Below are 15,427 nucleotides of genomic sequence, written 5' to 3'. Positions count from 1 at the left end.
TTAGGGTAAATTGGAAGAAAAGTGAGTATAAGAGGTTTGGATGTTCAGGTATGAATGAGGACTTGGGGGTGAAAAGAGTGGACGGTGCGATTCAAATTTTGGGGGTTAAAATGGATGAAAAATTGGATGGAAGTGAGAGTTGGGTAGATGTGGAGAAAAGAGTGAGTAGGAAGTTGAGATTTTGGAGTTTGAGAGAGTTGACGTTTGAAGGAAAGATAATGGTGATAAAAAGTGTGATTTTGCCGATTTTTCTGTATCTTGCTGTGGTGTTTCCTCCGGGGTATATGGTTGTAAGGAAATTGAATAGAATTGTGTTTGTGTTTTTTTGGGGAACGACAATGGAGAGAGTGAGAAGAGAGACTGTGCTGAAGGAGTGGGTGAATGGGGGTATGAATTTTCCTAATATTGAAGTGTATTTAGGGGTGAATGTGATGTTTGCAGTGAAGAGGATGCTGGGAGGTGATTGGAAATTTGCATGCATGGTGAGATTTCTGGGTGGGAAGGTGTTAGGGAAAATAGGATGGATAAAAAGAGATTTAAGGAAGCCGTATGCGTTTGTGAGTCCTAAATGGTATGAGTTTATTGAGAATTTTATCAGGAAGTTTGGATTGACAGCGGTGAAGAAAGAATGTTTGAAAGATAAGAAGAGTGTGTTTAAGTGTATAAAAGATATGGAAGTCCAATGTAATATAAATATGGTGAGAGGTCAGTGTGTTGGTAAGGTGTGGAAGGGGTTGAGGACAGATGGTATTACAAATAGACAGAGAGAGATTGTATGGCAGAGTTTGCATGGTGGGTTGTCAGTTAGAGAGTTTCAGAAAAATCGTGGAGTTGTGAGGAGTGATTTGTGTCCAAGAGAGAATTGTGGTGGGAGTGAAAGTATAGTGCATCTGTTTTGGAATTGTGGGGTGGCACAGGGAGTTTGGAGGGGTATGGGTCCGTTACTTAAGGAGTTGGTTGGGATTAATAGGTTATGCATGGAAATAGTTTTGTTTGGGCTTGCGAATGTAAGTCAGAAAAATCAAAGGGTATTATTTGTCATATTAGCAATTATAAAAGAGGTTTTGTGGGATGTTAGGAACCTGTATGTGTTTAGAAAGAAAGATGTAACTGTGGAAGGATGTTTGAGAATGGTATTGGATAGGATGTATACAGTGTATTTGGTAGATAAGGAAAGGTTGGGGGAGGTGGATGCAGAAGGGATTTGGAAGGTTTTGAAGTGGAGGTATATGGTGAGAGTGTAGTGGAGGGGTGGAATTTTTTATATTGTTTCTGTATTTGCTTTGTGTTATATGAAAATTTAAAAAACCAAAATGAAAAAGCCTGATGATGATTGGATGGAATCGTTCAGAAATGTCTAGGATACTGATAGTAAGTATCGACAGGATATGAACGAGTGTTTTTAAAAATAATTAATCCAAACCTGAAGGTTTTAAAAAAAAAAAATAAAAAAAAAAATCTGTTCTTATCAGTTTAATATCTGATACGTCCCCTATCTGGGGACCATATATTAAATGGATTTTTAGAACAGGGAGATGGAAATAGAGCTTGCTCTGTCCACTCCACGCATTGACCTGGTATTGCAGTATTTCCAGGACCGGTGCACCCTTTCCTTATGTGTTGACTAAAATCAGATTCCAAAAGTGTTTTTTGTGTTTGCCATTGTTTCTGTCTTTCTGAAGGGATCTCCCCTTTTAATCCCATTATTTCAACACCTGTTGGACAATGCATGAGTGATAATGAGCTAATTGATTAAATGCAATTAATGAATACATTGCCACCTCTTGTTTTGTGTCGTCTGTGTGTCTGTGTTTCCGGCATTTCACATTGGAACAGCTCATTCACCTTCCTTGTCTTCTCTTCGCCCTCCCTTTTAGGTAAGTTAAAGAGCTGCACCTGAGCCAGCCACTGATTGATGCAGCACCACAGTCAAATAGTGGAGTGGAGTAGGGGAACAGCAAACAGCCATTAAAGCCGCCCGCCCGCCACAATGGACCTACCTGTGTACACTAGATGGATGTGATGGAATGTACTGTCATCCCTACATTTCAAGAAGGAGTAAGAATTGCAGTTGCAACAAAGCCTTGCTTGCCTACAAAGAGAGCAGCAATTTGGATTTGTTACTATGTTACCTAGAAGAATAACAAACTGTGCAAGGATGGAGGTTGTAGGAGCAAGGAGAAGTTGTCTGTAAAGTTGGTGGATGCTTATTTTCCATTTTGCAGTCCCTTGTCTCCCTCTTGTGGCCTCCTGGAGGCAACTAGCTGTGCAAAAAAAGACAGCCTGGCGGCCGGCTGTTGCAGTGTTGCCCTCTCAGGCAACACTGAGTGACTGACTGAGCCGCACCGTCTTATATAAAGTTCAGACGGAACTTTGCACGTGTCATAGTGGAGCCCTGAGGAGCCAGAGCCAGCTTTCTGACATAATAATGGGGCCTCAGAGATAAAAGCCTGGGCCCAGGCAGTGTTGGTCAGTGCTGCTCAGCAGGCAGCACTGGACTGGACTGGATTACAGCTGATACAAGGTGTGAAGGAACAAGGGGTGGCTGTGGGCATGCACTTGCTGCCGCTGCCAGTGTTTATCTGCATGGCAGCAGGGCATTTGGGCGTTGCCAGGAAGGCGTTTTTATGTAGATTCCTCCTCTTTCAGCACTGCATTGTGGTGCAAGCAAAAGAAGCAAATCCTGTCTGGCTTCCTCTCCGGCCTTTATTCACCTCCCGTGTAGCTGTGAGTGTGTGAGCCTGCAGGGCCCCATGGAATTGCCTAGAAGTAGGCTGAATCGCTGCAAGGGCTGAACAGCAGTATCGGGCAGGCTCGGGCAACGCGCGGCCCGTTCGGGTTATCGCTTCTCGGCCTTTTGGCTAAGCTCAAGTGGCTTGTCAGAGGGTCTCCTAGCCTGTCATACCCTTGGCCTTAGAGCATTGGCAGTTTACTGTCTTAAGCTCTATGCTGCTATAAGGGGAAGACCACGGAGAACAAGAAGGCGATCGACTGAGTTCCCAGACAGGGATACAGATAATATGGTTTCTTATGGCCGAATCCGATTCCTGGAGCGTGGACAAAATTTTGTGAAGAACGGCATCCGAATTGATATTGGAGAAGATTATCGGGAGGAATTCGGATTGAAACATCTGGCTACAGAGATCCTGTTTGGACTTCTTCTGGTGGAAAAGAATGACATTCTCTGCCTACAACATCCGGCAAAAGACTATTATATCCTGGTCTTGGAGACAACAGCTGCCTGCCAGAACTTCTACCAGACTCTGAAATTGAAAGAGGGGAGTCCAGAGCTGGAAGGACTTAAATTCACCTTGCTGTACTCCTATGGTGAAGCGTATGTGACTGTCTTCATGTACAATCCGTATGTCACCATGGACAATATTGCTCGGTTCCTGCTGCGGTATTGTACGGACATTAAAAATGGCCAGAAGGTGATGGACGAAGTTGGCCTATGGACAGGCAAATACAAATTTTTGGTGAAGTTTGGAGCAGACCCAGATGGGATTGGGGGAGTTCACCATCAGCCTTCCAATTTCACCATTGGCCGTGACAGAGGCTATCTGTTCTACAACAATATGCCCTCCTATTGTAGGAAATGTAGGAAGTTTGGGCACAAGCCAGATGGATGCAAAGCAGAGGCGGCTGACACACGCTTCTGCAGTCACTGTGGGAAACTTGGCCACAATAGAGACGGGTGTCAGGAGGAGATCACATGTAATCTGTGTGGTGGGAAGAGACACACGTTCAAAGATTGCCCAGATAGGGTAAAGACTTGGGCGCAGGTTGCAGCGTCAGCTCAACAACAACCTGAACTGACTATTCTATCCAAGGAGCCTGCTGCTGGGCCACCTGTTGCTGGCCTCATACGGAAGGTGGCCCCAGTATCAGAGGGAAAAAAGAACCTATCCGTTATCCTGAGTCCTTCCGTAATGGTGGCAGGTCCTGTAGCAGTTACAGAGTCCGATGTCCCATCCGAGGCCGAGGGTCTGCCATCTAGCGGTTCTCGTGTGACTGATGTCCGCTCTCCCGGTCTTCCTGATGGCCAAGAGGATGACTGGGGTGAAGTGATGGAGCTGGAGGAGAAAAGAAAAAGGAAAAAGGTTGAGTCGGCTGAGTCTAGTAGTGTCAAGTCGAAAAAGACTATGAAGGCAAAATTAAAAGACGTACAGCCAGTGCTGGCAATGGAGACACCGCAGCCAGTATCGGCAATTGAAATGTCTCAACCTATCCAGCCCACCATGGATATCCAGGAGTTCGCAACTCCAAGCCTGGGGGATATACTTCCTGAACTTTCTGATTCTGATGGGTCACCATGAAGTCTGAATGATGTCCTGTCTGAAGTTGCTCTCGCTGAATGTGAGGAGTGTGAGGAGCTCTGCCAGAAGGGCTGCCTTTTTTTCGTTTTTGAGCACATTGAACTTTGATATTGTTTTTCTGCAAGAATGTGATATAGATCACAGTATGGACTATAAAGAGCTGAGAGACAGTTGGCCTCACGGACAATCGGTTTGGTCAGGCGAAAATTCAAATAAGTCAACAGGAGTAGGTGTTTTATTGAAAGGGCAGAATTGCCGAATTATTTCCTTTGTTGAACTTATCCCCGGGAGGGCGCTTTTAGTTATTGTTGACTATAATGGGAGTGAAGTGAAACTCCTCAATGTGTATGCCTCACCTGATACTAATGAAAGGTCAGAATTGATTGAAGATATCCAGCCATTTATTGCCGGCTCAACATCGCTTGTAGTAGCAGGTGATCTCAATTGTGCACTCGAAAGTGAAGATCGAACTGGAGGTGCTGCAAGAAGAGTAGATAAAACCGTGCAACAGTGGAAAAATTTCATTTGCGATTTTGAATTGTCTGATGTATGGAGGAGTCTGAAGAGGTCTGAACCAGGTTATACCTGGGAGAACATTACAGTCAAGTCCAGACTGGATTATGTACTCACATACAAAAATATGAAGCCAGTGGATATTAAGATTGAAGACAATATCTTCTCTGACCATAAAATGCTCAGTGCAACTATTCATATCCCTGCAAATGAAAGAGGAAGAGGAGTATGGAGATTAAATACCAGCTTTCTGGAAGACAAAGTGATGCAGGAGGAATTCATTGTAGCCTATAAAAAATGGGCAACTGCTAAAGGAAAATTTCCATCAATCCTAGAATGGTGGGACAATACTAAAGAGAAGATCAAGAACTTCTTCTTAGATTATGGGATTAAAAGAGCCCGAGAGAAGAAAAGGTGGTACAAGAGACTCAACACAAAATTACAGACTTACCTGAGTTTGAAGAACGCTGGTGTTGATGTCGCTGACCTGGTGGGAAAAATTAAAAAAGAAATTAAAGAGGTCATCCATCAAAAAGGACAAGAAGTGATCTTTAATACTAAAGTGCAACAGTTGGAAAATAACGAGAAATGTTCACGCTTCTTTTTCAAGAAAAGTATGGAACAGAAAAATATCATGACCAATATCGCTGGTCAAACCAGCAAAGAAGGTATGCTTCAAGAGGCCAAGAAATTCTATCAGACTCTCTTTGAAAAAAAGAAGATAGATATGTCTTTTGTCTCACACGCCCTAGAAGCGCTAGAACTTAAGCTTGGCCAAGCTGAGAAAGAAGACTTATGCAAGGAACTTACCTTGGGAGAACTCCTGAGTGTAATCAAGAGTTTCGCAAGTTTCGGAAGGCTCCAGGATCAGATGGTCTATCAGTGGAGTTCTTTTCAACATTCTGGAACACTCTGAAGGAAGACCTGCTGGAGATCTTCAAAGCAGCAATGAAGAGCGAGCTGTTACCTGAGTCATGGAGGAGAGGAATAGTTACTTTGCTGTTCAAGAAAGGAGACAAGACCAGCCTTGAAAATTGGAGGCCAATAACCCTCCTCAATGTCGATTACAAGGTGTTATCCAAAATCTTGGTCAATAGAATTAAGAAACACATCGACAAGGTCATCCACCAAGACCAAGTTTGTGGGGTACCGGGTAGAAGTATCGCAGATAACCTAAATACCATCAGGGACTGCATCTGGTACTCCAAAGACAGAAAGCAAGATTTGGCCGTGTTGTCACTGGACTTTCAGAAGGCCTATGACCGAGTCTCGCACGAGTTTCTGTGGCTTGTGCTGAAGAAAATGAATTTTCCTGAGACAGTGATCAAACAAGTCGCATTACTGTACAAAGAATCCTATAGCCAAGTTACCATTAATGGCTTCTTGTCTGGAAAAGTGGATCTGATGTCTGGGGTAAAACAAGGATGCCCCCTGTCGCCCATCCTCTTCATCTGTGTCCTCGAACCCCTGCTCACGCTGTTGAGGAAAGAGAAGATCATTAGAGGGGTGCCGATTCCAGGAGGAGGTGGGCAGTCAGTGAAAGTAAGTGCCTATATGGACGATGTCAATATTCTATGCTCCAATAAACAATCTGTGAGGAGGGCGCTACTGCTAACAGACTTCTTCTGTCAAGCATCAGGATTCAGATTGAATAAGAATAAGTGCGACTGCTTCACACTGAAGGAATGGAGGGATTTCGACTTACCTGAGGTCAATACCCAGTGCGACAGAATCAAAATTCTTGGTGTCATATTCACGCCCCAGAATGATGGAAAAGAAAGCTGGGAGCTGATAAGTGAAAAGGTGAAGAAGAAGATTGAGTTTTGGAAACTCAGACAGCTAACAATTGAAGGGAAGAACTTGGTCATCAAGGCATTAGTACTACCTCTGCTGTTGTACTTGAGCCAGGTTTTTCTACCAAGCGAAAATCGTCTTAAGGAACTCCAAAGGATATGTTTCCATTTCATCTGGAATTCAAAAATGGAGAAAGTTAGACGAGAGATAATGTACAAGCAGAAGAAGAATGGAGGAAAGGAGATTATCTTCTTTAAACGCTTTCTATATCTGCAGTATTTCTCCTTGTGTTTCAAGAACATCAAGATGAATAAAACCTGGGCCTACTTTCTAAGGTATGCCGCTGGACACGTGTTCAGAAAGAGAAAGTGGATAGAGCTGCCCCTTACAAAGCCTACCCTGCTGCTACCACCTGTGCAGTATGTATGTTTGGAAAGAACCATCCATGTCTACCAACTGGAAGGTATGGAACAGGAACATCTTAAGAATGCCAGAAAGCTGAGAATGTTGCTGGACAGTCACCAAGAGACAACAAATGTGAGTAACTTCACAACATCAAAGTCTATGGAGCTATGGAGAATCACCAACGCTCCTTACCTATCCAATGTTCTTAAAGACTTGTCTTGGATGATTCTACACGAAAGTCTCCCTACCAGGGCATTTCAGTATAGAAGAGGGCTCGTCTCCACTCCAAGATGCCCAAGAGCTGGGTGTCCTGGAGAAGAAAGCGTCATGCACTTAATGTGGAACTGTGCCTATGCTCAGAAGGTATGGAAAACTGTTGGCATTCTACTGAAATTTACCTGTGAATTAAGGTTCCTGAACCATGAAGTGGTGCTGTATGGAGACTTCAAGCATCCTGTGGGAGAGAAGAAGAGAGTGTTGTGGATTATCTTGAACTGTTTAAAAAATGCCCAATGGAAGGTGCGCAACATCTTACTGTTCAGAAGAGACACCATTTCCGAGAAAGACTGTATAAAGCTGGCCCTAAGTGAAATTTACGTCTTCTATTTGTTGGACAGGAAGAGAGTGGGTCCAAAAGCCTCAAGCTGGTGGAATTTAAGAAGTTGGAACGTCCTGTTGGAACATGTTTGAACTGAAGCTTTTTTCTGTTTCGCAGATTTTATAAGAAATAGCTGAATAAGAACTAAAAAAATTAAAATGTAAAAAAAAAATCTGTTCTTATCAGTTTAATATCTGATATGTCCCCTATCTGGGGACCATATATTAAATGGATTTTTAGAACAGGGAGATGGAAATAGAGCTTGCTCTGTCCACTCCACGCATTGACCTGGTATTGCAGTATTTCCAGGACCGGTGCACCCTTTCCTTATGTGTTGACTAAAATCAGATTCCAAAAGTGTTTTTTGTGTTTGCCATTGTTTCTGTCTTTCTGAAGGGATCTCCCCTTTTAATCCCATTATTTCAACACCTGTTGGACAATGCATGAGTGATAATGAGCTAATTGATTAAATGCAATTAATGAATACATTGCCACCTCTTGTTTTGTGTCGTCTGTGTGTCTGTGTTTCCGGCATTTCACATTGGAACAGCTCATTCACCTTCCTTGTCTTCTCTCCGCCCTCCCTTTTAGGTAAGTTAAAGAGCTGCACCTGAGCCAGCCACTGATTGATGCAGCACCACAGTCAAATAGTGGAGTGGAGTAGGGGAACAGCAAACAGCCATTAAAGCCGCCCGCCCGCCCGCCACAATGGACCTACCTGTGTACACTAGATGGATGTGATGGAATGTACTGTCGTCCCTACATTTCAAGAAGGAGTAAGAATTGCAGTTGCAACAAAGCCTTGCTTGCCTACAAAGAGAGCAGCAATTTGGATTTGTTACTATGTTACCTAGAAGAATAACAAACTGTGCAAGGATGGAGGTTGTAGGAGCAAGGAGAAGTTGTCTGTAAAGTTGGTGGATGCTTATTTTCCATTTTGCAGTCCCTTGTCTCCCTCTTGTGGCCTCCTGGAGGCAACTAGCTGTGCAAAAAAAGACAGCCTAGCGGCCGGCTGTTGCAGTGTTGCCCTCTCAGGCAACACTGAGTGACTGACTGAGCCGCACCGTCTTATATAAAGTTCAGACGGAACTTTGCACGTGTCATAGTGGAGCCCTGAGGAGCCAGAGCCAGCTTTCTGACATCATAATGGGGCCTCAGAGATAAAAGCCTGGGCCCAGGCAGTGTTGGTCAGTGCTGCTCAGCAGGCAGCACTGGACTGGACTGGATTACAGCTGATACAAGGTGTGAAGGAACAAGGGGTGGCTGTGGGCATGCACTTGCTGCCGCTGCCAGTGTTTATCTGCATGGCAGCAGGGCATTTGGGCGTTGCCAGGAAGGCGTTTTTATGTAGATTCCTCCTCTTTCAGCACTGCATTGTGGTGCAAGCAAAAGAAGCAAATCCTGTCTGGCTTCCTCTCCGGCCTTTATTCACCTCCCATGTAGCTGTGAGTGTGTGAGCCTGCAGGGCCCCATGGAATTGCCTAGAAGTAGGCTGAATCGCTGCAAGGGCTGAACAGCAGTATCGGGCAGGCTCGGGCAACGCGCGGCCCGTTCGGGTTATCGCTTCTCGGCCTTCTGGCTGAGATCAAGTGTAGTTCTGATTACTTGTAGTCAGTGCTGCCTGGTCTTGGTTAGGAGGTGCTCAGGTACCCTCTCTCTCGGCCTCGGGGGATCGTCCAGGTTCGCCTGGACTTCACCCCCGTGCTGCTATTTGGGAGAGAGGCTTAGTCCTGAGCAACGAGTTGCGATCCACATATCCCCCGTGTAGGCTTCGGCCGAAAAGGGGAAAAGCTGCGTAGACGTTACGTCACCAACTGGTGGCGTAACTTTCCTTGAAAACCCCTCACCATGGACGAAAGTCCTGGTGAGATACCGGCGTATGCCCGGATAAAGAATACAATCCGTGTAATTGTATCAGAAGAGAAGGCGACGACCTGCGGCCTGAAGTTCTTGGTGGAGACCGTGCTTGTTGGCATTTTCAACATTCAGAAGCGGGAGATATTGGCGGTACAAGACTATCCTAGGAGAAGAACATACGACATAACTTTTGTACAGAATGGAGTGTTCCAAGATCTGCTGGCGGCATACATGGTAAAAAACGATCCGAGACTGGACGGTATTGAATTTTACGAACATGTGTTGGACATCACTAAGATGATTGTGATAAAAATGTACTGCCCGTTTGCTGATTTAAAAGATGTGATGTCCTTTTTATCCCCCTATTTCAAAAGTGTAAAATGTATTGGCAAAATAATGAACGAAGTTGGAGTTTGGACGTCAAAGTGGAGATTTTTAGTAACTTGTTATAGAGATGCCAATACAGCAGGGGGGATAATGTTGCCGCCAGCACGCTTTAAATTAGGTGATATGGCAGGAGATCTTTTTTATACAGGAATGCCTCCATTCTGTAGAAAATGTCAAAAGTACGGTCACACCAAAGAGTTCTGCGAAAGCACCTGTAGGAACTGTGGCAGCTCTGAGCACGAGGCCAAAACTTGCCCTCTGGGGAAAAGGTGTCGTTTTTGCAGCCGAGTTGGTCATCTATATGCTACTTGTCCCCACAGATCGGAACAACCCGAGGTCCGGCCGAGGCGTCCAGAGCAGCCAGCAGGCCAGATCGCCCCCGCACAAGGAGAGGAACCAAGAGGTGAAGAGGCAGATGACATGGACACCTCCAGCAGACCCCCCCAAACAGGTGACCCAAAGGAGCAAAGGCGGTTTAAGAGAAGAGCCAGTGATCAGCGGACGAAAAAGCCCCCTCAGGAAACGGAGGAGATGGGTAGTTCGGATGAAGCTGATCCGCCTGGGCCGCAGGAGGTGCTGGGTCAGCCTGTACCTGAGGCAGAGGACCCGGGCGGAGCGGCAGCAAGGACTAAAAGGCGTAGGGCGTACTCAGAGGTGGCAGCGGGGGTGCCGATGGGAGTACCTGCTAGAGCGAAAGCAGGGAAACCAGTTGACGCGCCCCCGGAAGCACCAGCTGAAGGTCTCCCCCCTTCTCGCCAGTTGGGGGAGACAAGCATAGCTACCTCTGAGGTGACAGAAGTCCCGGAAACGGCCGCGAGTGCGTTTCCTGCCCCTATCGTAGGGGAGGAGGCTGCCATACAATATGCTCCAGAAACCTTGCCCGTGGAGTCCATCTGGGACCCATTTGCGATAAGTGCCTCAGGTATGGCGGGGGGTCAGCTGTCTGACATGAGTTCCTCTCCAATCTCCTCAAGTTATACAGTCGGTTTGAAGTCGGAGGGCGATGAGAGTTCGAGTGAGGTCTCTGGTAACGCCGAGGACTGCTGAGGCCACCTCGGGTAAGATTACATAAGACTGTCTCTTTTCCCTTTTCCTCATGGCAGAGTTAGGTGGCATTTCCTTAAATGTTAGGAGCGTGCATTCTAAGACGAGAAGAGCTGCCCTGTTTGACTATCTTTCTATTTTTTCCGCCACCGTTTTTTTCCTACAGGAATGCTGTATCCCACATCGCACGAACTACAACAAATATAAGGAAGACTGGAGACTCGGACCTTCAGTGTGGTCCGGGTCTAACGATTCCAGAGCCGCAGGTGTCGCCATTTTATTTAAAGGGAACGTTTTAATTGACAGTTTTAATGAAATTTTACCAGGTAGAATTTTATTGGTCAAAGCTTTTATAGACGGTATTAGATGGCAGTTTTTAAATTTTTATGGGTCCTCGGACAAGAATGAAAGAGCTAGAATGCTAGAGATTTTACCCCTTTTTTTAAACGATTCAGAGCCACTTGTTTTAGCGGGTGATTTTAATTGTATTTTAAAGGGGGAACGCCGGTTCTCTAACTCAGTAAGCAGGAATTATGACAAAACCTCCTCATTATTAAAAGATATAGTTACTGATTTTAAACTTACTGATGTTTTTAAGAAATGTAACAGCAATTTATCTGCAGAGGCCGGCGTCACCTGGAGCAATGTGAACTGTAGCTCCAGGATCGATTTTATATTCTGCTCTTATCAAGTACTGCCTTTTAAATGTGATCTTAATCCCAATGTTTTATCTGATCATAAATTATTGTATTTTAAAGTTAAAAATGATATTGGGAAAAATACTGTCAAAAAAGCCTGGAAAATGAACGTTTCCCTTTTAGATGATCCGCAAATTTTATCTGATTTTATTACCTTTTATAAGGGCTGCAGACGGGTAAGACATCCAAATATGTCCATAGTCTCATGGTGGGAGAAAATAAAAATAAAAATAAGAGACTTTTTCATAAAAATCGGAAGGAGAAAAGCAAAAGAAAAACAGGATTTTTTTGCTAATTTGAATACCCGTCTGCAGACCCAATACAAGTTCAGAGAACAGGGTATGCAGGTGGAGGAGGAGATTATGGAGATTAGGAAGGAGATCTCCCAGTGCCTGGAGCAGAGAGGTAAGGAAATTGTCTTTCGTTCAAAAATGAAACACCTCGAGGAAAATGAGACCTGCTCCAGGTACTTTTTTAAGAAAATTAACGATAAGCATACCCTGTTAGACAATGTTGATGGAGATACAAACACTGACAATATTTTAAAAAAGGTACACAGATTTTATGCGGATCTTTTTAATATAAAGCTTGTTAATGTTGATTTGATGAACGACTCATTGAAGGAGGTTGACGCTGTTTTAAATCCTGTCTCCAAAGATTTTTTATTACAGGATATTACGGAACAGGAGATTTTAGATACCATCAAGAGTTTTAAAACAGGTAAAGTCCCTGGCCCTGATGGTATACCCATAGAGTTTTATGTCACATTTTATGGAGTTTTAAAAGAGGATCTCTATTCCCTTTTTACTCAAGTTTTTAGAACAAAAGCCCTCCCGGGGTCCTGGAAGAAAGGTGAGGTGTCCCTGCTTTATAAAAAGGGGGACAAAACAGATATTAAAAACTGGAGGCCTATCACCTTACTGAACACAGACTACAAAATAATGGCCAAGATTTGCGCGAATAGGCTAAAGGCTGTTATAGAGAAAATCGTCCACTCCAACCAAGTCTGTGGGATACCTGGGAGGAGCATATGGGACAATTTAAACCTTTTAAAAGATGCTATTGGTGATACGAAGGAGAGAAAAGGCAGATTGGCGGTTTTATCCATAGATTTCGAGAAAGCCTTTGATAGAGTATCACATTTTTATCTTTTTAAGGTTTTAGAAAAGATGGGTATACCAGAAGGCTTTTTACAGTCTCTGAAGGCCTTTTATGAAAATTGTACGAGCAAGATTTTAGTAAAGGGTTTTAAGACACAGGATGTCCTTTTAAACTCCGGAGTGAAGCAGGGGTGTCCCTTGTCCCCACTACTTTTTATATGTGCGATCGAGCCTCTACTCTGCAGATTGAGGAATGACAAGCAGATATGTGGAGTCCCCCTGCCGGGCGGGGGGGGACTAGAGGCAAAAGTAGTGGGGTACATGGATGATGTCGCGGTCCTGTGCAGGGACGCCCCGTCACTGCAAAAAGCATTACAACAGATATACCAATTTTGCTGCTCCTCCGGTTTTAAAGTCAATTTTAATAAAAGTAATATTTTAAATATTGGCAATATGATTTTACAGGACATTCCAGTCCCTGTGTCGGAGTCTGTACAGATTTTAGGGGTCTCCTTCAATGAGTCAAACAATGGTTTTATCAGTTGGGACTTGGTGGCACAAAAAGTTAATAAGAAAATTTGTTTATGGAATCTTAGAAAACTGACAATGGAGGGAAAAATTTTAATCACAAAAATGGTGATTTTACCAATTTTATTATATCTAAGTATGGTTTTCCCTCCCCCTGATATTTTATTAAAAAAGATTACCAAGGCATGTTTTACATTTTTATGGAATTCTAGGATGGAGAAGCTCAGGAGAGAAAAAGTGATGTTACCAAAGCTAATGGGTGGTAAAGATTTTCCAAATATAAAAGCATTTCTTTTAATCCATTTTTTTACACTGTGTCTTAATACTGTTTTTAAGGAACACTACTGGTCTTATTTTATCCGTTTTAACACTGGCTATTTTATGAGGAGGTACGGATGGTTCTCTACGGTTTTAAGCTCGCCATATGCTTTTAACCTGCCAGACCAGTATAAGATTTTAGAAAAAATAGTGAACCTTTTTAACCTAAAAGACAAAAGAATAGAAGATGTAAAAAATAGTAAATATGTTTTAAAGGAAATAAAAGAAAATGTTTTAATAGCCCCCATTAGCAATTTTAATGAAAACAAATGCAAAATTATCTGGAGCATGGTTAATGCTAAATTCATTTTTAATTCACAGAAGGATCTGGCCTGGAGCTGCGCCCACGAGTGTCTTCCATGCCGGGCATTCCAGCATCGAAGGGGACTGACCAACTCGGCTGCGTGTCCAAGGGGAGGATGCCGCGATGACGAGACAGTCTTACATCTCTTTTGGCAATGTTATTTTTCACAACTTATATGGACAAAAATCCTCCCCTTGATGAAGAAGATAACCGGAATAAAGAGAATTACAAGTGAAGGCGTTTTTTACGGATGTCTGGAGTGCCCAACAAGGACTCAGAAAATTATGGCATGGAAGATTACTAACTGCGTTAAAGCAGCTCTGTGGGCGGCCAGGAATATTCTTTTATTCAAACATGAAATTTTATCTGTGAATGATATTTTAGGAATTTGTTTTTATGAAATGCACAAGTATTATCTTTTAGACAAAAAATTCTCTCCTGTTTTAAGTAGAAAATGGTTTTTTAGCGAATGGAATTCTATAATATGATGCCACCAAGTGCCCTTTTATAAATTGTATGATTTTAATCTGACAATTTGTATTTATTTTTTTAACCATTGTTGTAAAATTTGAATCCCTGTAAAAATGTTGAAAAATGTTAATTTATTGTAAAACCTGAAAAATTTTAAATAAACGGTTACCCCCAAAGTTGGGGTAGTCAACTTAAAAAAAATCTGTTCTTATCAGTTTAATATCTGATACGTCCCCTATCTGGGGACCATATATTAAATGGATTTTTAGAACAGGGAGATGGAAATAGAGCTTGCTCTGTCCACTCCACGCATTGACCTGGTATTGCAGTATTTCCAGGACCGGTGCACCCTTTCCTTATGTGTTGACTAAAATCAGATTCCAAAAGTGTTTTTTGTGTTTGCCATTGTTTCTGTCTTTCTGAAGGGATCTCCCCTTTTAATCCCATTATTTCAACACCTGTTGGACAATGCATGAGTGATAATGAGCTAATTGATTAAATGCAATTAATGAATACATTGCCACCTCTTGTTTTGTGTCGTCTGTGTGTCTGTGTTTCCGGCATTTCACATTGGAACAGCTCATTCACCTTCCTTGTCTTCTCCCCGCCCTCCCTTTTAGGTAAGTTAAAGAGCTGCACCTGAGCCAGCCACTGATTGATGCAGCACCACAGTCAAATAGTGGAGTGGAGTAGGGGAACAGCAAACAGCCATTAAAGCCGCCCGCCCGCCACAATGGACCTACCTGTGTACACTAGATGGATGTGATGGAATGTACTGTCGTCCCTACATTTCAAGAAGGAGTAAGAATTGCATTTGCAACAAAGCCTTGCTTGCCTACAAAGAGAGCAGCAATTTGGATTTGTTACTATGTTACCTAGAAGAATAACAAACTGTGCAAGGATGGAGGTTGTAGGAGCAAGGAGAAGTTGTCTGTAAAGTTGGTGGATGCTTATTTTCCATTTTGCAGTCCCTTGTCTCCCTCTTGTGGCCTCCTGGAGGCAACTAGCTGTGCAAAAAGAGACAACCTGGCGGCCGGCTGTTGCAGTGTTGCCCTCTCAGGCAACACTGAGTGACTGACTGAGCCGCACCGTCT

The 15,427-nt window shown here is 43.5% G+C and overlaps 1 long non-coding RNA gene, 1 other non-coding gene and 2 pseudogenes across 2 annotated transcripts; 3 read left to right on the top strand and 1 right to left on the bottom strand.

The window, feature by feature from the left end:
* The first annotated feature begins 1,425 nt into the window (after positions 1-1,425).
* On the top strand, positions 1,426-1,611 carry LOC142729607 (U2 spliceosomal RNA). Its single transcript, XR_012878384.1, has one exon. It is a non-coding gene; the product is annotated as a U2 spliceosomal RNA (small nuclear RNA).
* A 4,589-nt stretch (positions 1,612-6,200) lies between these two features.
* Positions 6,201-7,307, bottom strand: LOC142729596 (uncharacterized). Its single transcript, XR_012878376.1, has 4 exons — positions 7,221-7,307; positions 6,715-6,796; positions 6,535-6,617; positions 6,201-6,305 (listed from the first exon to the last, which is right to left on the bottom strand). It is a non-coding gene; the product is annotated as an uncharacterized LOC142729596 (long non-coding RNA).
* A 421-nt stretch (positions 7,308-7,728) lies between these two features.
* LOC142729611 (U2 spliceosomal RNA) lies at positions 7,729-7,951 on the top strand (annotated as a pseudogene).
* A 6,555-nt stretch (positions 7,952-14,506) lies between these two features.
* LOC142729618 (U2 spliceosomal RNA) lies at positions 14,507-14,687 on the top strand (annotated as a pseudogene).
* Positions 14,688-15,427: the final 740 nt, after the last annotated feature.

The sequence above is a fragment of the Rhinoderma darwinii genome, unplaced genomic scaffold (genome assembly GCF_050947455.1).
Source record: "Rhinoderma darwinii isolate aRhiDar2 unplaced genomic scaffold, aRhiDar2.hap1 Scaffold_729, whole genome shotgun sequence".
In the NCBI taxonomy this organism is placed as follows: Eukaryota; Metazoa; Chordata; class Amphibia; order Anura; family Rhinodermatidae; genus Rhinoderma; species Rhinoderma darwinii.
Note: the sequence above shows the minus strand (reverse complement) of the source record. Positions and strands in the feature narration are given on the sequence as shown.